We start from the raw sequence: 19,879 nt of genomic DNA, 5'->3' as shown, positions 1-19,879 counted from the left end.
TGCAAATGACAGAATTTCATTCTTTTTTATGGCTGAATACTACTTCATTGTTATATATACCACATTAAAAAAATCTACTCATCTATTGATGGACACTCAGGTTGATTCCATATTTTGGCTATTGTGAATAGTGCTACAATAACCATGGTAGTACAGATATCTCATCGACATACTGATTTCCTTTCTTTTGGACATATGCCCAGCAGTGGGATTGCTGGGTCATATGGCAGTTCTGTTTTTAGTTTTTTGAGGAAGCTCTGTATTGTTTTCCATAATGGCTGTATGTAGTGAATCATTTATTAAATGTAGTATTGACACTCTTATTTTAAGGGTATTTATTACATAACCATTATATTCTATATACAATAATTCTAATATCTACAGTATTTGAGAGTTTTACTCTTCTTTCAGTGGTTTCTGCTCACTCTTAGTATCTTATTTACTTTTGTATTTTATTTTTGTGAGCATATATATGTTTATACATTTTGCAGGGATTTTGTTGAAGCCTGGGATTTAGGGTAGGTTCATTAATAGATGGTTTACATTTACTTCTGTTGGGAACATGGTGACACTCCCATTCCAGCATTAGTTTAAAGAAATTTCTCAGCTTCAAATTAATTGGATCATAGAGGTAGAGAAAATTCTGGCTCCAAACATACGTGAAGAACAGATTGTTATGTATTCTAGAAGAACATTTTTTTCTTCAATTTGGGGTCAAGTCTTAGACATGCATTGTTTTTCCTGTTTTACTTTGGGAGGAAAGATTTTCTTTTTAGCTCGGATGTTCCTTGTAGGTGTAGTGTTTTTTTCTTTAGGGGGATCTGTGTACCTGAAATAGGAGGAGGTCTCCAATCTAACTTTCTCTTTCAATGGGCTCTAGGTTTTGTTTAAAAATTGAGATCAGAGCATCCAATTCAACTTTCTATATGATGGAAACGTTCTGTATTTGTGTTGTCCAACATGGTATCCATCAGCCACTGTGATTATTGAACACTTGAAATGTGGCTTATGTAATTGAGAAATTAAATTTATAATTTTTAAAAAAATTTAAATAGTCACAGGTGGCAAGTGGCTACTGTATCGAACAGTGCAGCTCTGGACTATCAGCGATCAGCCGTTGTCCCAGGACAGGCATCGTTTTCAGTATTCTCTTACCTTTTGAGATTAATGTTTTTGCTTTAACTTTTTGGTTTCTACGATTTTTTTTAAAACTTCTCAATTAAACAATTAAAGTATCTAAAAATGTATTTTTAAAGCAATTTTAGCTGTTCTCCGCTGGGAAAGTTTTTTTTTTCAAGGTATGTAGTTTGCTGTGTTGCTGGGAATAGAAGTTGTAGATGATATATAAGCAGATTCTTGAATGTGATGAGGAAGCAATTGCAATTCATGCAAAAATGAGATATAGTGGAGAAAAAAACCGCAAGGTCCCTGGGGGAAGGAATATCTTTGAATATTTAAGAACTATCAATACCGCAAGTGTAACTAGTGTGGAGTAGCAAGGGGGAAAGAATAGTAGAAGATAATGTCAGAGAGGCAGGCTAGAGATAGGTCTTTTTACAGTCTTATAGAGCATGGAAAGCATTTTGGATTTTTATTTCAACTATGGTGGGAAACCATTAGTAGTTTGAGTTGGGGGTGGGTGATGTGATGTGATTTATGTTTTCCAAAGATTACTAGGATAGTTCCATGGAATATAGGTAGCAAGATCAGTTGGGTTTTGGAGTAGTTTAAGTGGGAGATGATGAACACTATATGGATTATCTCTGTTCTTAAAACACACAAAGAGCACCACATACCATGGCACATTGATATCAATAGCATGCCTTTTACTACCAACATTGTTCATGCCACAATGCCCTCATCTGTACACCTGCTCCAAGGCAGGCCACTTGGAAGATGAATTCATGCAATGACAGATTTTAATGCCATAATTTTACTAATGCAAACTCTGCTTCCATTAATTAGTTTCAACAAGTATATTTTAGTAAATTCCAAAGTCTTCTTGTTTAAGGTAATTTCTCATTCAGTTCCACAAATTACCTGGAATATATCATTGAATTAAATAGAATATCTGAGAGGAAAGGCTGTTTATGGGCAGGGCATCGTTTATTGAACATAAGTGCCATTATTCATCATTATGCTCATTACAGTACAAAGGATTTATCTGCTTTTGACATCTGGCCTTTTAAAGTAACCCAATTTTGGCTGCATGTGAAAGGTGAAGAAGAAGTACAGTCCATTTCTCTAATGACAGCTGTAGAAGCTAATGGCAGCATAAGCCATTCTAGACAACTAGGAACAACTTGAGTAGTACTTTTAATTACTTTTAGAGGAAAACCTGAAAACATATCAAGAAAGAAAAATGGAAGTTTACTTTATAATGAAAAAGCTTTTACTTCTTGTTATTACTACCATGGATAGGGGAGAGAAAAAAGGAAGCATATCTTAATATGAATGGAATTAGTTTGTGTGTGTGTGTGTGTGCGTGTGTGTGTTTTCATGGTTAATTTACCCTAAAGAGCCCCTGAGTAGTAGAAAACTTGTAGGAGTAAGAACACGAGGAATAAGAAGTTGGAGTCAAGTATGAGTTCCCATTCTGGCTGAATAATTTGTTGAGTGGCCTTAGGCAAGTCAGTTTTCCTCTTTGGCTTCATGTTCTAATATTCCACAGTTTTGCAGCCTCTTTTCCCTTAAAGAAGGTTGTCAATTACTACTGGAGAAGTGTCTCACTTGTAAATAACTGCTTGACAGCTGTGATGTCTGCCTCTGCACCTGTGAACCACAGAGGCACTGACTTCAAAATTTTCTGTCTGCTGCTCATGCTGTATGTGTCATAAGCTTTAGTAATAATTTTGGATAATGAAGGTGGTGCTGATAATGAAATTGAAAGTGCACAAACTTGATATTTGCTGTATTTTAAATCTCTTTTATTAGGAAGTCTTTTAAAAAGTCTTAAGAGATATTGCTACTGTGAGCATAACCTACTTACAATACCCAATCAATGTCTTTTGCCCCAGTTTTTATTAGTAGTTCCATTAGTCAGGGTTCTCTAGAGGGACAGATATATATATGTGTGTGTGTGTATATATATATGTGTGTGTGTGTGTATATATATATTTATTTATTAAGTATTAACTCACATGATCATAAGGTCCCACAATAGGCTGTCTGCAAGCTGAGGAGCAAGGATAGTGAGTCTCAGTCCCAAAACTGAAGAACGTGGAGTCTGATGTTCAAGGGCAGGGAGCATCCAGCATGGGAGAAAGATGTAGGCTCAGAGGCTAGGCCAGTCTAATGTTTTCATGTTTTTCTGCCGGCTTTATCTTCTAGCTGTGCTGTCAGCTGATTAGATGGTGCCCACCTAGATTACGGCTGGGTCTACCTTTCCCAGCCCACTGACTCAAATGTTAATCTCCTTTGGCAACACCCTCACAGACACACCCAGGAACAATACTTTGCATCCTTCAATCCAATCAAGTTGACACTCAGTATTAACCATCACAGTGGTAGACTCCCTGCAGAGCACTGTCTCTGTAAAGAAAGGACAGGATGGGGATTAACCATTAGACATTTAATTTTGGTGGTGTTTTAAATTTTCTATTTATACTTTAGAAGTAAGTTTATAAGATTGCTTATCTAGGATTAATAAGAGGTAAGAGTAAGAAGATATGATTATGAGGAGGCATGGGTAAGAGAGAGGGTAGCCAGTTTCAGGGTTCAGGTGGGGATGGTTGGAAGAAGAATAAGAGTAAGAATGGAAGTATGAGGAAGGGAGATAGGGCAGGATTTATTCTATTTACCCAGTAATTATGCTTATAATACAGGCCCCTTATCAACTCATTCATTTATTTATTCAACAAATACTTGTTAATTGATGTTATGCTAGGTGCCAGGGAATAAAATGCAAATAAGATATCATCAAATAGTGAAGAGAGATCTTCATAGGCTTACAGAAGAGATACAAAACAAAATTATTTGGGAGTCTAGAGAGAAAAGAAAGTTCTTTATTATTCTTAAGTAGGTCAGGAAAGAGACATTGAATGGGTAGGAGTTTTTTCATTTGACAACAAATACTTAATGAGCACCTATTATGTGGCAGGCTTTATTCTTGCTATTGAGAATATAGCATTAAACAACACAAAGTCCTTATTCTTGAGGAGCTTTCATTCTGGAAGGGGAAGACAAGAAAGTTACATGCAGTGTTTCTTTTTTCTTTGTAAGTGTTATAGAAAAAAAAGCAGAATAACAAGGTAGAAAATGGATGGTGCTATTTTATTAGGGTGGATAAGGATGGCTTCACAAAGAAAATAACATTTGAGCAGAAACACAAAGGGAGGAAGGAGTAGGCCATGCAGATATCTAGGGTGTGAACGCTGCAGGCAGAGGCAACAACAAGCACAAAGGCCCTGAAATGGGAGCAGCTTGACATATTTTAGGTATGACAACGAGGCCAGTGTGGCTGGAACACAGCATGCAAGGGAAGAACAATAGAATATGAGATCGTGGAGATATCAAGGGGACCATATTCTGGAGGGTCTTGCAGCTTATGTAAGAACTTTAGATTATACTCTGAATGAGATGGCCAATACTGGAAAGTTTTGAGTAGATGATGATTATGGTGCTGGGTATAATTAACAGATTATGTGTGCATTGGAGAAGGGGGCAAATAAGGAAGGAAGCTGGGAGGCTCTCACAACAATCCAGTTGCAGGGTGATGATGGCTCATATCTGAGTGGTAGGAATAGCATAATGAGAAATGTTTGGATTCTGTGTGTATTTTAAATGTGGAGCCCAGGAGATTTGCTATTGGATTGGATATATTCTGTGAGAAAAAGAGAGGAGTCAAGGATAACTCCAAGGTTTCTGACATGGAGATGGAGCAACTATAAGATAGATATGTGATCTTACATAACATGGAGCAACTAACGTGGTGAAGGCTGCAAAAGGAGCAGGTATGGTGGGGGAAGTATGGGGAATTAATACTTATATCTTAATATGTGAAATTTTAGACGTTTATTGGTTAGACATGCAAGTGGAGATGATGAGTAGATTATTGGCCATATGAACCTAGAGTTCAGAGGAAGAATCAGAAATGCATTTGAGAATTATCTACGTATTGATAGCAATAAAGTCCTGGGACTGGATGAGATTTCCTAAGGAGTGAGTGAAGTAGAGAAGATGCTTAAGTGTGAACCCTGGATCACTCTGATATTTAACATCTGGGGTGATGAGGAAGAAATGGTAAAGGAGAGAACAGGAAGAAGTGGCTGCTAAATTAGAAAAACCAAGGTAATTCAAATGGAGAAAAGGACAGTTTTTCTAATAAATGGTGCTAGACAAACTGAATATCCATGTGGGGGAAAAAATGAATCTTAGCCCTTAACTCACTCTATACACAAAATTAACTCAAAAGAGACCTAAGCATCAGATCTGAAATGAGATAAAGCTTCTAGAAGAAAACAGAAGAATATGTCCTTGGTATAGGCAAAGATTTCTTGGAACACAAAGTTGTAAAAGAAAATAAATTGGACTTCAAAATTTCAAAACTTCTACTCTTCAAATACACTGTTAAGAAAATGAAAAGGCAAACTACAAACTGTCAAATTATTTGCTGTACATATAACATTTCTTTATGTATTTTGGATATAAAACCTTCGTCAGTTATAACTCAATAAGAGACAGACAACTCACTAAAAAATTTGGCAAAATTTTAGACAGTTCACAAAAGAAGATATGTGAATGACCAAGAAACATACGGAAAGATGTTCAACATCATTAATCACTAAGGATATGCAAATTAAACTACCACTACATACCCACTAGAATGGCTAAAATTTAAAAGATTGACATAACCAAGTATTGGTGAGAATATGGAATTCTTATACATTACTTATGGGAATGTAAAATTATACAACTACTTTGAAAAACAATTTGGCAGTTTAGTATAAACATCCCCTTTCTGTACAGTCTAGCAAATCCACTTGTAGATATTTACTCAAAAGAAATGCATATATGTGGCCGGGCGCGGGTGGCTCACGCCTGTAATCCTAGCACTTTGGGAGGCCGAGGCAGGCGGATCACAAGGAGTTCAAAACCATCCTGGCTAACACGGTGAAACCCCGTCTCTACTAAAAATACAAAAAATTAGCTGGGCGTGGTGGCAGGTGCCTGTAGTCCCAGCTTCTCAGGAGGCTGAGGCAGGAGAATGGCGTGAACCCAGGAGGCGGAGCTTGCACTGAGCCGAGATCGCGCTACCGCACTCCAGCCTAGGTGACAGAGCGAGACTCCATCTCAAAAAAAAAAAAAAAAAAAGAAAAAAAAGAAATGCATATATGTCCATACAAAGACTGCACATGGATGAACATAGAATCTTTATTAATAATAGCCTTGAAATGAAAACAATTGAAGGTAATTGTGGAACATCCATGCAATGTAATACTGAGCAATTAAATAAGACCAAACTGCTGATATATGAAAGAACACGGATGAGCTCCAAAAACATGTTGAAAGAACAAAGCCAGATGTAAAACAGCATATAGTGCACAACTGCATTTCTGGAAAATTGTAATACAGACTAAAATAATCTATAATAACAGAAAATAATAACTGGGCTCCAGTTTTAAAATACATACAGAATCCGTGTGTGTCTCATTATACTGTTTTACCACCCAGATCTGAGCCACCATCACCCTGCAACTGGATGATTATGAGAGCCTCCGAGCTTCCTCCATTATTCCCTACCCCCCCAATACACACACACACAACATGTGTATCTATGAATATAGATTCTGCATGCAATTATGGTCCTTAGTTTAGAACACACACAAAAATCAATTTTATGTGGGTTAAAAATTAATAGGCTATATTTTAGAGCAAAAACTTAAAACTATAGAAAAACTGAATGGATCATGAAGTGTTCCTATATATCCCCCCTTCCCCACAGTTTCCCCTGGTTTCAGCGTCTTGCATTAGTGTGGTATATTTGTTATAATTAATAAACCAGTATTGATAGATTATTATTAACTAAAGTCCATAGTTTACATTAGGGTTCTCTTTGTTCTGTATAGTTCTGTGGGTTTTGACAAATGCATAATATCAGGTATCCACCATTACAATACCATACAGAATAATTTCACTGTCCTAAAAGTCCCCTGTGCTTCACCTATCCATCCCTTCCATCACCCTCCAAGAATCCATGCAACCATGGACCTTTTTATTGCCTCTATTGTTTTACGTTTTCTAAGATGTCATGTAGTTGGAATGACAGAGTATGTAAACTTTTCAGACTGGAATCTTTCACTTTGCAATATGCATTTGTTTCCTCTGTATCTTTTAATGGCTTGGTAGCACATTTCTTTTTAGTGCTAAATAATGTTCCATTGTATGGATGTATCACAGTTTGAATTATTCATTTATCTATTGAGGGACATCTTAGTTGCTTTCCACTTGGGGCAATTATGAATAAAGCTGTTATCAACATTGTGTGCAGGTTTTTGTGTGGCCATAATACCAAAACACATTCTAATTCATCTGGGTTAAATACTTAGGAGCATATTGGTATTTGTATTAAGTCCATGTTTACCTTCATCAGAAACTGCCAGATTGTGTTCTAAAGCAGCTGTGCCATTTTGCACTTTCCATCCATAATAGATGCGAGGTCCTGTTGGTCCACATTCTTGCCAGCCTTTGATATTGTCAGGTTTTTTATTTTAGTCATTCTAATCCATGTGTGGTAGTATCTCAATTTTCAATTCCCTAATGACATGTGATGCTGAACATATTTTCATATGATCATTTGCCACATGTATATCTTCTTTGATGAAGTGTCTGTTCAGATAGTTCTTCCATTTTTTAATTGGGTTATCTTTTTGTGGCTCGTCTTTTCATTCTCTTAAGAGTTTTTTAGAGCAGAAAATTTTAATTTTAATGAAGTCCAACTTGATTTCTTTTATGGATCGTACCTTTGATGTTCTAAAAACTCATTATCAAACCTTGGATCATTTAGATTTTCTTCCCATGTTATCTTCTAGAAGTTAACATTTTGAATTTTAAATTTAGGTCTATGATTCATTTTGAGTTGATTTTCGTGAAAGGTGTAAGGTCTGTGTCTCGAGTTTTTTGGTGGGGGGGAATACAAATGTCCAGTTTTTCTAGTACCATTTGTTGAAAAGACTATCTTTTCTCCACTGGATTGCCTCTACTCCTCTGTCAGAGGTCAGTTGACTGTATTTGTGTGAGTCTATTTCTGGACTCTTTATTTTGTTCATAAGTGTAAATCAGTTTGTCTATTTTTTAAATTAATACCACATCATCTTGATAATTGTAGTTTTAAAATAAGTCTGAAATCAGGTAGTGTCAGTTTTCAGATTGTTTTTATTCTTTGATATTGTATTGGCTCTTCTGAGTGTTTTGTTTTTCCATATAAACTTTAGAATCAATTTGTTGATATTCACAAAACAGGTTGCTAGGAATTTGATTTGGATTGCATTGAATCTATAGATCAAGTTGGGGATAACTGACATCTTGACAATATTGATTTTTTTAAATGCCTGAACATGAAATCTTTCCCTTTATTTAGATCTTCTTTGATATTTTTCAGTCTTATAGTTTTCCTCATATATATTTTGTCAGATATATAGATATATATATCTATAAATATCCTAGGTAGCTGGGATTACAGGCACGTGCCACCACGCCCAGCTAATTTTTGTATTTTTAGTAGAGACGGGGTTTCACCATGTTGGCCAGGCTGGTCTCGAACTCCTAACGTCAGGTGGTCTGCCTGCCTCAGCCTCCCAAAGTGCTGGGATTACAGGCGTGAGCCACTGTGCCTGGCCAGATTTATATATTTTGTCTATATATGTATATAGTTTATCTATCTAAAAATATTTTTCTCATATATATGTATATATTTTTTCTAAGCCAGATTAATTTATATTTATATATTTTATCAGATTTACACCTAGTTATTTTGGGTGCTTTTGGTGCTAATGTAAAAGATATGCTTTGAATTTCAAATTCCAATTGTTTATTGATGGTATGTAGGAAAGTTATTGACTTTAATATATTAACATTGTGTCATGCAATCTTGCTATTTGTCATAATTGCTTATTCCAGGAATTTTTTTTTCCACATAGACAATCATGTCATATGTGAACAAAGACAGTTTTATTTGTTTCTTCCCAAACTGTATGCCTTTTGTCTTCTTTTCTGGTCTTACTGCATTGGCTAGGACTTCAGTGTAATGTTGAATAGGTGTGGTGAGAGGGACATCCTGGTTTCATTCCTTATCTTAGGCAGAAAGCAACTAGTTTCCCACCATTAAGTATGATGTTAGCTGGAGGTTTTTGGTAGATATTCTTTATCAAGCTGAAAAAGTTTTCTTAAATTTTTAATTTGCTGAGAGTTTTGATCATGAATAAATGTTGGATTTTTCAAATGCTTTTGCTGCATTTATTGATATGATTTTTCTTCTTTAACCTGATTTTATGGATTATATTAATAAATTTTTGAACATTCAATCAGCCTTGCATACCTGCTGTATGGTTGTGACGGATTGATTGATTTGCTCGTATTTTGTTGGAGATTTTAACACCTGTATTCATGAGATACATTGGTACATGATTTTTCTTTCTTGCAATATCTTCATCTGGTTTTGGTATTAAGGTGACACTGGCCTATTAGAATAAATTAGGAAGTGTTCCCTCTGCTTCTGTTTTCTGGAAGAGATTGTGAAGGATTGTTATCATTTCTTTCTTAAATGTTTGGTAGAATTCACCAGTGAGACTATCTGGGCCTGGTACTTTTTGTTTTGGAAGGTTATTAATTGCTCATTCAATTTCTTTAATAGATTCAGGCCTATTCAGATGGTCTATTTCTCATTGTATGAGTTTTTATAGATCTTTTGAGGAATTAGTCCATTTTATCTAAATATTATCACGTTGTGGGAATAGAGTTGTTTAAGATAGTCTGTATTATCCTTTTATTGGCCAAGGGGTCAGTAGTAATGTCTCCTCTTTCATTTCTGATACTAATAATTTATTTTTACATTGTTAGCCTGGCTAAGGGTTTATCAATTAGATTACTCTATTTTTGGTTTTGTTGATTTTCTTATTTCTTCCCCATTTTCAATTTTGTTAATTTCCATTCTAATTTTTATTAGCTCTTTTCTTCTGCTTGCTTTAGGGTTATATAACTCTTTCTCTAGTTATCTAATGTGTAGGCTTAGGTTGCTGATTTTAGGTCTTTCTTCTTTTCCAATATGTAAATTCAGTATTACAAATTTCCCTCTAGACATTGTTCTTGCTGCATTCTGCACATTTTGATAAATTGTATTTTTATTTTCATTTATTTTTTAATTTTCTTGAAACTTCTTCTTTGACCCATGTGTTATTTAAAAGTGTGTTGTTTAATCTCCAAATATTTGAGATCCATCTAGATATTTTTTATTGATTTCTATTTTAATTCAATTGTGGTCTAAGAGCATACTTTGTATGATTTCTATTCTTTAAATTATTACAGATTTTTTATGGCCCAGAATGTGGTCTATCTTGGTGAATGTTCCCTGTGAGTTTGATAAGAATGTTTATTCTGCTGTGGTTGGGGAAGTGTTCTAAAAATGTCAATTAAATCCAGTTGACTGACAGTGCTGTTCAGTTCAACTATATTCTTACACTGATTTTCTGCTTGCTGGATCTGTCCATTACAGATAAAATCTCCAACTATAATTGTGGATTCATCTACTTTGCCTTATACTTCTGTAAGTTTTTCATAATGTATTCTGGTTCTCGGAATACACATTAATGATTATTATGTCTTTTTGGAGAATTGACACTTTTATTAATATATAACACTCTTCTTTATCCCCTCTTCTTTATCCCTGATAAATTTCCTTGCCTTGATTCTGCTTTATCTGAAATCAACATAGCTTCTTTAGCTTTCTTTTGACTGGTGTTAACATGGTACATCTTTCTCCATCCCTTTACTTTTAATCTGCATTTCTACACAAGCTGTGTATCCCTTATCCAAAATGCTTAGGACCAAAAGTTTTTTAGATTTCAGGCTTTTTTGGACTTTGGAATATTTGTATTATATTTACAGGTTGAACATCCCTAATCTGAAAATCTGAAATGCTCCAATGAGGATTTCCTTTGATCATCATGTCAGTGCTCAAAAGATGTTGGATTTTGGCACACTTTTGTTTTGGATTTTCAAATTAGGGATGCTCAACCTGTGTCTAAAGTAGGATTATTGTTGGGTCTTGTTTTCAATCCACTCTGATAGCCTTTGTCTTTTAACTCATATATTTAGGTCATTTAGATCTACTATGGTCTGCATGTTTATGTCCCCTCAAAATTCATGTTTTGAAATACTACCCTCCAAGATGATAGTATTAGGAGTTGGGACTTTTGGAAGGTTGTTGAGTTATGAGGGTAGAGCCCTCATGAATGGTATTAGTGCCTTTATAAAGAGGCCCAAGGAAGTTTGTTCACAACTTTCACCACATGAGGACCCTGAAAGAAGGTACCATCTATAAACCAAAAGGTGTGCTCGCACCAGATATTGAATCTGCTGGTGACTTGATTGTGGACGTCCCAGACTCCAGAACAGTAAGAAATAAACTTCTGTTTTATGAAATACTCAGTTTATAGTATTTTGTTATAGCAGCCTGAAGGGACTGACATCTAAAGTGATTATTGATACAGTTGAATACCTGCCACATTTTAAATTGTTTTCTATTTGTTTCACTTTTAAAAAAATCTTCCCTTTTTCTAACTTCTTTGATTTTAATTGAGCATTTGATATGATTCCATTTTCCCTCCTTTCTTAGAAATCGATTAAAAAATTTTCAGGCCTTGACCTAGAGTTTTCAATATATATTTACAAATAATCTAAGTTCACTATCAAATAATAGTATGTAGCTTCATGGGAAGTGCAAATACACTATAACAAAATCTTCCCAATGTCTTCTCATTCCTTATAACATTGGTGCATTTATTCTATTTATTCAGAAGCTATATATGTTGTTATTATTATTTTGAACAAACAATTATATATTACATAAGATATGAATAAGAAAGGTATTTTTTTTAAAAACCTTCCTTTATACCTTCTTTAACACTCTTCCTTTCTTCATGTAAATCCAAGTTTCTCACCTATATCATTTTTCTCCTCCCTGAAGAAATTTTCACATTTCTTGCAAGGCAAATAAATCTATTGCTGACAAATTTCCTCAGTTTTTGTTTGTATGAAAAAGCCTTTATAATTTTTTCACTTTTGAAGGATATTTTCACTGGATATAGAAATCTCGGTTGGTGGTCTTTTTCTTTCAACACTTTAAATACTTCATTCCACTCTTCTCTTGCTTGCATGGTTTCTGAAGAGAGTTCCAATATAACTCTATCCTTGTTCCTCTGTAGATAAGGTATTACCCCCCCCCCCCCCGCCCCTGCCTGCTGGCTTTTTTCAAGATGTTTTGTTTTTGGTTTCCTACAGTTGGGATATCATATGCCTAAATTTTGGGTATTCGTTCCCTTGGTATTCTCTGAGCTTTCTCGATCTTTGGCTTGGTGTTTCTTATTAATTGTGGAAAATTATGATACATTATTACTTCTGATATTTCTTTTGCCTCTTCCTCTCATTCTTCTCCTAGTATTCCCATTATATGTATGTTGTACCTTTTGTCTTGTCCCACAGTTCTTGGATGTTCTGGCCTACTATCTTATGATAATCTTATATTATTTTGTGATTAAAATATCTCTCTCCTTTCTCTTCTCTTTGGTGGGCTATATTCCCTGGTTGTGACTTTTAGAAGAGTTCCTTAGCCTTTTTCTCCCCTATGCTTATGTGAGACTGAAATCGAGGCTGGAGTTAGCTAATTGACCTTCCGTCAGGTCAGATAAGGCTGTGGTAGTTTCCCTGAGAGCCAGCCTTTGTTACAGAGGACAGAATGAAGACCAGAATGCTCTGGGCATATTTCAAAATGGGTACTTTTCCCTTGAGTACATTTCAGAATTATTACTTTTTACCTGTCTTTGCTGGAAGCAAGAGGGAATTTTTCTCAGATGTTCACTGTGATAAACTGGTGGGTCTTTTGGAGGGAAAACTCATGAAAATGATTTTTCATTTCATTGTGATTTGTAACTGCAATGCTCTGATGGATCTAAGAAGAATTGTTGATTTTCAAATTTTCAGCCCTCTTGTTGTGAGGACAGGAATGATGACTTGCAAACTCTTTACATGTCAGAGTGGAAATCATAAGTCTTCTATGTGGATTTTAGATATAAATATAAAAGGTAAAATAGTAGAATTTCTACAATATTACATACAAATATATCTTCATGATTTGAGATAGACAAGTTTTTTGAAGGTAAAAAAATGCTAAAGAAAAAAATGAATAAATTGGACTTTATTAAAATAAAAAAAACTTTTTTTCATCAAAAGACATCAAGAAAAGCCAGGAATGGTGGCATACACCTGTAGTCCTAGCTACTCAGGAGGCTGAGGTGGGAGGATTGCTTGAGCCCAGGAATTTGAGTCTATAGTGTGCTACAATTGCACTTGTGAATAGCCACTGCACTCTAGCCTGGGCAACATAATGAGATCCCATCAAAAAAAGGCATCAAAATAGTGAAAATAAAACCACAGGGTAGGTAAAGATATTCACAATACAAATAAGAACTTAATATTCAGTATTTTAAGACATCTATGTCAAAGGGCTTGTATTCAGAATATGAGAACTACGACAACAACAATAAAAAAAGCGAGGCGCAGTGGCTCACACCTGTAATCTCAGCACTTTGGGAGGTCGAGGCAGGCAGATCACCTGAAGTTCAGGAGTTTGAGACCAGCTTGGCCAACATGGTGAAACCCTTTCTCTACTAAAAATAGAAAAATTAGCTAGGCATGGTGGCGGGCACCTGTAATCCCAGCTACTTGGGAGGCTGAGGCAGGAGAATTGCTTGAACCCAGGAGGTGGAGGTTGCAGTGAGCTGAGATGGCGCCACTGCACTCCAGCCTGGGCAACAGAGTGAGGCTCCATCTCAACATCTCAAAAGGAAAAAAAAAAAAAAAAAGAAAGAAAAAGAAAAAAGACAACCCAAGTTTTTAGCAGGCACTTCCAAAAGAGGACAGCTGTTTCAGTCAGCTTCGACTACTATAGCAGAATACCATAGACTAGTTGGTCAGACAACACACATTTACTTCTCACAGCTCTGTAGGCTGGAAGTCTGAGATTAGGATTCCAGCATGATTGTGTTCTTTTGATGGTCCTCTTTGATTTGCAGATGGCTGTCTCCTCATTGTATCCTCACATGACAGAGAGAGAAATAATCTCTCCCTCGTCTCTTCTTATAAAGGCACTAACCCCATTCATGACGGTTCCACTCTCCTGACCTAATTACTCCTAAAAATTCTATCTCCTAATACCATCATATTGGGGGTTAGGATTTCACATATAAATTTTGGCAGGGGCACAAATATTTAGTGTACAACAATATCCAAATAGCCATTGAGCCTATGAAAACATTAGCCGTGAGGGAATCACAAATTCAAATCCTAACTCTACGCATCCATCAGAATGGCAACTTTAGAAATCAAAACAATAAAAACCCATAGTGTTGACAAGATGTTGACACCCACAGTGTTAAGCAATGGAAACTCTCACATACTACTAATAGGAGATTATTTGTACAACCACTTTGGAACATTCTTTGGCAGTATCTGTTAAAGCTAAAACATGTATTCTTTGACCCCCAAAATTCACTCCTAGGTTTACACCCAACAGAAATGCATCTATATGTGCACCAGAAGACACATTCGAGAATGTCCATAGCAGTATAATTTATAATAGTAGAAACATTCAGATTCTAATAAGAGTGGAATGGATAAATGAATCTTGTTATATTTATACATGGAATATTACATAATAAAAATAAACAAGCCAGGCACGGTGCCTCACCTGTAATTCCAGTGCCTTGGGAGGCCAAGGTGGGAAGATTGTTCAAGCCCTGGAGTTTGAGAACAGCTTGGGCAACGTGTCGAGACTCCATCTCTACAAAAAAATACAAAAATTAGCCAGTTGTGATGGTGTATGCCTGTGGTCCCAGCTACTTGGGAAGCTGAGGTGGTATGGTCACCTGAGCCTGGGAGGTCGAGCCTGCAGTGAGTTGAGTTGGTGCCACTGCACTCCAGCCTGGGTGACATAGTGGGACCCTGTCTCGAAAAAAAAAAAACTACTGCTACAATATTAAGTGAACGGAGACAGAATCTAAAGAAAACATGTTGTATGATTCTGTTTATGTAAAATTAAAACACAGGCACAAATAGTCAATGCCATTAGAATAGTGGTTACCTTCAAGGAGATAACGAGTGGGAGGGGACACCATGAGGGCTTCTGGTGAGTGATCTGGGTTGTAGTTACATGGAGTTTACTTTGTAAAAATTAATGAAGCTGTTAACTTATGTACATTATTACTTCAATATGAAAGTTACTTTAAAAAACAGGTTATATAATATGTACCCTCCAAAATTATGCACACATTATCACAAACATGCTGAAAAGATACCAAAATGTTAATGGTGAATATCAATGAGTAGTGAGATTTTCATTTTTGTGATTTTGTTGTATTTTTCAAATTTACTTCAATGAACCAAATTACTGTTGTGATTAGAAAATATCATTAGATATTACTTACTATCACTTTAAGAACTGTGTGAAAGATGGGTTGGGGAGAGGTAAGACAGGAATGTCAGGAGGCATTGGTAACAGCCACGTGAGAGGGGATGAGGGTCTGACTGGGATTGTGTGGTTAGGGAGGTGGTGCATTATGTTGAAATCAGGAGCACAAGAGGAGTAGAGGCCTCTCTCTCTTTCCTCTTTCTCTCTCTGGGGGAGGGGCAAGGAGCTGGGGAAGTTCAGTTTTAAGCATGTTAGGATTGGGTTCCCTTTGGGGTATCCAAGTAGAGATGTCTGTAAATAATTTTAATTGTTACGTAAAATGTCTAATTTCAACATTACCATTTGATATGACCCAATCTGAATACATTGAGTCACCAAATGAAGGAATTTTTTCTGTGACATCTTCCCTTCTTGGCCCCATGCATTCACAAATTAGTTTTTTATATCATATAAATGAGAAAACAGTGCCCTGATGAGTATTATATTCTCCGCTGGAGCTTTTTCTCCTTTAAGGTGAGTTTTCATGGCACAAATTACACCTCAGGAAAAAGGCACAACTTCCTGCAAGACAATGACTAAATTTTAGAATATGAAGATTAAATGGCCAAAGAGCTATAATTACCTCATTATTAAAGATTCTAACATTCAAAAAGCAAAGAATTCACTATTGAAACTCCAAGGTAGTTAAGTGACTGATAATTATTTTTCTTTCTTATCTGTGTACCTAATGTAAATCAGGGAAAAGAAATTGAGATAGAAAAAAGTCTTAATAACAATTTTGAGGTTCCACAGTAAAAACTTTATCAAGAAAACCTAGTTAGATGATGATATACATACTACTATAGGTGTATAAGTAGCTGGTTGCTACCCCCAGGCTCCAAGAGTTCACAAGTGGTTCTTTAATACATACACTCTTTATTTTGTATTTATTAGAGTATATTTTATATATACGTATATAATAGCTTATTTTATACACTCGCGGTCTTTAAATTATAATCATTTGCAGCATAAGAGAGTCTTAGTTAGAAGGTTGTCCTTAGATGACACAAGAGTAAATGATACAGTAATAATGGAAGACCAAATTTCAACCCATCTGCGCAACTGAGTCTGCCAAATCTTGCTAAATTTGCTTGATTGAAAATTTCTTCCTCTCTTTCTCTGTGTCCTGTACAATTTCACAAAATCATCCTAAGATTTGGATGCCCATGTGCTGGCAGTATCTTTTAGTGGTTGGTTGTTAAGTTTGATCATGTAACCAAATTGGTGAAAGGGATTTATATATATATATATATATTTAATATTCATATTGAGAAAAGCACAAAGTCATTTCCATTTTCTTAACCTAATAAAATGTAGCTCTCCTTTGGGTTATTGTTCATTCAATAATATAGACTGGACTTTCCATTAGCAGAAATGTTACTGCATCCAATAGATTGTATCTTACTATTCTCTGTCCTTTCCAAAATCATGCTCTGCATGAAACTTTTGGTTTATGGGAGTTTCCCCTCATGACAGTACCAACTTGAATGTGTTCTGTAAAATGTCACATTGTCCAAAACTGGTTTTTCTAGCTTTTGTGAAGATTATATGGTCTATGGGTTCTGCCTGGTAAGTTTTTGTACATCAGCGTACGTCTCTGCTCATGGTGAGCATTGCAGACTGAGAACAGCTCTACTTTTGGTGGTTGTTTGTATGTTTCCTCAGTGACTGATTTTTATTAGTTTCAAAAGATAACAATATATGCATGCACACACGCTGATGTTTCTGAAGGGCATTGTGATGAAAGATTAGAATGCTTTTTGCCTTCCTCCTGATCAAACAGTGTGTCTTAGGGAGTATGGGTACATTTACTTTGTCACCAAAAAGAATAAAATCTGTTGACATTGTTACTTGTCACTCATCTTCATTCTTTTTCCTTTTTCAAATTATACTTTAAGTTCTGGGAGACATGTGCAGAATGTGCAGGTTTGTTGCACCCATCTGCCCATCATCTACATTAGGTATTTCTCCTAATGGTATGTCTCCCCTAGCCCCCAACCCCTTGACGGGCCCCAGTGTGTGATGTTCCCCTCCCTGTGTCCATGTGTTCTCATTTTTCAGCTCCCACTTATGTGTGGGAACATGCAGTGTTTGGTTTTCTGTTCCTGTGTTAGTTTGCTGAGAATGATGGTTTCCAGCTTCATCCATGTCCCTGCAAAGGACATGAACTCATCCTTTTTTATGGCTGCATAGTATTCCATGGTGTATATGTGCCACATTTTCTTTATCCAGTCTATCATTGATGGGCATTTGGGTTGGTTCCAAGTGTTTGCTATTGTGAACAGTGCTGCAATAAACATGCATGTACATGTGTCTTTATAGTAGAATGATTTATAATCCTTTGGGTATAAACACAGTAATAGGATTGCTGGGTCAAATGGTATTTCTGGTTCTAGCTCATTGAGGAATCGCCACACTGTCTTCCACAATGGTTGAACTAATTTACCCTCCCACCAGCAGTGTAAAAGCTTTCCTATTTCTCCACATCTTCTCCAGCATCTGTTGTTTCCTGACTTTTTCATGATCACCATTCTAACTGGCATGAGATGGTATCACATTGTGGTTTTGATTTGCATTTCTCTAATGACCAGTGATGACGAGCTCTTTTTCATGTTTTTCGGCTGCATAAATGTCTCCTTTTGAGAAGTTTTATATCCTTAACCCACTTTTTGATAGGGTTGTTTTTTCTTGTAAATGTAAGTTCTTTGTAGATTCTGAATATTAATCCTAAGTCAGATGGATAGATTGAAAAAATTTTCTCCCATTCTGTAGGTTGCCTGTTCACTCTGATAGTAGTTTCTTTTGCTGTGCAGAAGCTCTTTAGTTTAATCAGATCCCATTTGTCAATTTTGGCTTTTGTTGCCATTGCTTTTGGTGTTTTATTCATGAAGTCTTTGCCCATGCCTATGTCCTGAATGGTATTGCCTAGGTTTTTTTCTAGCATTTTTATGGTTTTAGGTCCTACGTTTACATCTTTAATTCATCTTTTTTGTATAAGGTGTAAAGAAGGGGTTCAGTTTCAGTTTTCTGCATATGGCTAGCCAGTTTTCCCAACACCATTTATTAAATAGGGAATCCTTTCCCCATTGCTTGTTTTTGTCAGGTTTGTAAAGATCAGATGGTTGTAGATGTGTGGTATTATTTCTGAGGCCTTTGTTCTCTTCCATTGGTCTATATATCTGTTTTGGTACCAGTACCATGATGTTTTGGTTACTGTAGCCTTGTAGTATAGTTTGAAGTCAGGTAGTGTGATGCCCCCAGCTTTGATCTTTTTGCTTAGGATTGTCTTGGCTATATGGGCTCTTTTTTGGTTCTGTATGAAATTTAAAGTAGTTTTTTCTAATTCTGTGAAGAATGTCAATTGTAGCCTGATGGGGATAGCATTCACTCTATAAATTACTTAGGGCTGTATGGCCATTTTCATGATATTGATTCTTCCTATCCATGAGCATGAAATGCTTTTCCATTTGTTTGTGTCCTCTCTGATTTCCTTGAGCAGTAGTTTGTAGTTCTCCTTGAAGAGGTCCTTCACATCCCTTGTAAGTTGGATTCCTAGGTGTTTTATTCTCTTTGAAGCAATTGCAAATGGGAGTTCACTCGTGATTTGGCTGTTTTTCTATTATTGGTGTATAGAAATGCTTGTAATTTTTGCACATTGATTTTGTATCCTGAGACTTTGCTGAAGTTGCTTATCAGCTTAAGGAGATTTTGGGCTGAGATGATGGGGTTTTCTAAATATACAATCATGTCATCTGCAAACAGAGACAATTTGACTTCGTCTTTTCTTAATTGAATATGCTTTATTTCTTTTTCTTGCCTGATTGCCCTGGCCAGAAGTTCCAATATTATGTTGACTAGGAGTGGCGAGAGAGGGCATCCTTGTCTTGTGCTGGTTTTCAGAGGAAATGCTTCTGGTTTTTGCCCATTCAGTAAGATATTGGCTGTGGGTTTGTCATAAATAGCTCTTATTATTTTGAGATACGTCCCATCAATACCTAGTTCATTGAGAGTTTTTAGCATGAAGGGGTGTTGAATTCTATTGAAAGTCTTTTCTGCATCTATTGAGATAATCATGTGGTTTTGTCATTGGTTCTGTTTATGTGATGGATGTTTATTGATTTGCATATGTTGAAACAGCCTTGCATCTCAGGGATGAAGCCA

The 19,879-nt window shown here is 36.0% G+C and overlaps 1 long non-coding RNA gene across 2 annotated transcripts in view; it reads right to left on the bottom strand.

The window, feature by feature from the left end:
- Positions 1-2,087: 2,087 nt before the first annotated feature.
- The window catches only part of LOC101130948 (uncharacterized), a 42,015-nt gene continuing 24,223 nt past the window's right edge, over positions 2,088-19,879 (bottom strand). The window contains exons 3-4 of one of the 2 annotated variants that reach the window (XR_010130720.1): positions 14,960-15,050; positions 2,088-3,531 (exon numbers count right to left, since the gene is read on the bottom strand). This is a non-coding gene — a long non-coding RNA (uncharacterized lncRNA). Of the gene's footprint in view, positions 3,532-14,959; positions 15,053-19,879 lie in introns of those variants that run through there. The other variant, XR_008671288.2, reaches the window with a different exon arrangement.

This window comes from Gorilla gorilla, chromosome 15 (assembly GCF_029281585.2).
Source record: "Gorilla gorilla gorilla isolate KB3781 chromosome 15, NHGRI_mGorGor1-v2.1_pri, whole genome shotgun sequence".
In the NCBI taxonomy this organism is placed as follows: Eukaryota; Metazoa; Chordata; class Mammalia; order Primates; family Hominidae; genus Gorilla; species Gorilla gorilla.
This window is presented reverse-complemented; position numbering and strand designations above follow the sequence as displayed.